This window comes from Alligator sinensis, unplaced genomic scaffold (assembly GCF_000455745.1).
Source record: "Alligator sinensis unplaced genomic scaffold, ASM45574v1 scaffold624_1, whole genome shotgun sequence".
Lineage (NCBI taxonomy): Eukaryota > Metazoa > Chordata > Crocodylia > Alligatoridae > Alligator > Alligator sinensis.
In genome coordinates, this window is record NW_005842021.1 from 254,021 (window position 1) to 255,882 (window position 1,862).

The window sequence follows — 1,862 nt, forward strand, 5'->3', positions numbered from 1 at the left end:
CATTCTATGTTAAGGAGCAGTATATGTCCTCCACCATCAAGGCCGAGGCATTGTGGGTCAGGATCCAGGGGGGGCCAGGGGAAAAGGACTTGGTTGTGGGAGTCTACTACAGGCCTCCTCATCATGATCAAGCGCTAGACGATGTATTCTCTGGGCAGGTAGCAGACGCCACACAGGCGAAGGAGGCAGTGTTCATGGGAGATTTAAACTACCCAGATATCTGCTGGGAGGAGCAGACAGCCAAAACAAGCTGCTCATGGAGGTTCTTACACTGTGTGCAGGACCTCCACCTAACCCAGGTGGTGTCTAGTCCCATCAGGGGTAGCACCTTGCTTGACCTGGTCTTAGCAACAGGGGAAGATCTCGTGGGGAACATGTGAGTTCATGGTAGCCTGGGAGATAGTGACCATCACTTGGTCGTGTTCACTATCCAGCAAAGGGTGGGTAAAGTAACTAGTGGGGCTAAGGTTTTGGACTTCAGAAGGGCCAACTTTAGCAAGCTTAGAAGGCTAGTTAGTGAGGGGGATGCAATTCAAAAACATACAGCATATGGGGATCCAGGAGGGGTGGACGTATCTCAAGGAAGTGATCCTTGGGGCTCAAAAGGAGTCTATCCCATTACGTAGGAAGGGAGGTAAGGGGGCAAAAAAGCCCCCTTGGCTGAACAGGGAACTCCAGGAGAGTCTGGGGGCAAAGAAGGAGATGTATAGGCAATGGAAGCAGGGAGCAGCCACCAAGGAGGAATATATCTCCCTGGCGCGCTATTGCAGGGAATCAGTTAGTCAGGCCAAAGCAGGGCTTGAGCTCAGGCTGGCTTCAACAATCAAGGACAATAAAAAGTCTTTCTTCAGGTATATAGTGGGCAAAAGGAAAGCTCAGAGCAACATAGGGCCCCTGCAGGACCAATCAGGGCAGTTGGTGGTTGATGCGGGGAAAAAAGCAGAGCTCGCTTCAGTATTTCTACGTACTGACCAAGGCAATTCCCCCACCTCGGTCACTGATGGATGTCCACATGGCACCAGTCCACCTACGGTTAGTTCTGAAATAGTTAAGGAGCTCCTGGAGGAGCTGGATGGGTACAAGTCAGCAGGCCCGGATGACCTCCATTCACAGCTGCTGAAAGAATTGACCAGTGTGATAGCTGAGCCACTGGCACAGCTGCTCGAGCACTCATGGTGCTCTAGCCAGGTCCCTGAGGACTGGAGAAGGGCAAATGTGGTGCCCATTTTCAAGAAAGGGAGAAGGGATGAGCCGGGTAACTTCAGACCAGTCAGTCTTACCTCTTACCTCGTGCTTGTAGGGAGGCAGTTAGACGGGCCAAAGCTGCCATGGAGCTGAGGATGGCAACCCAAGTAAAAGACATCAAGAAATTGTTTTTTAGATATATTGGGAGTAAAAGGAAGGCCCAGGGAGGAATAGGACCCCTGCTAAATGGACAGAAACAATTGGTGACGGACAAAGGGGACAAGGCTGAACTCCTCAACGAATTCTTTGCCTAAGTGAGGGGCACGACAAGTCTCTCACTGGGGTTGTAGAGAGGCAGCAGCAAGGCGCCAAACTACCATGCGTAGACCCTGAGATGGTGCAGAGTCATTTGGAAGAACTGGATGCCTTTAAGTCGGCAGGCCCGGATGAGCTCCATCTGAGGGTGCTGAAGGCACTGGCCGACATCATTGCAGAGCCACTGGTGGGAATATTTGAAAGCTCGTGGCGCACGGGCCAAGTCCCAGAGGACTGGAAAAGGGCCAACGTGGTCCCCATTTTCAAAAAGGGGAGGAAGGAGGACCCAGGCAACTATAGGCCAGTCAGTCTCACCTCCATCCTTGGCAAAGTCTTTGAAAAAATTATCAAGGCTCACATTT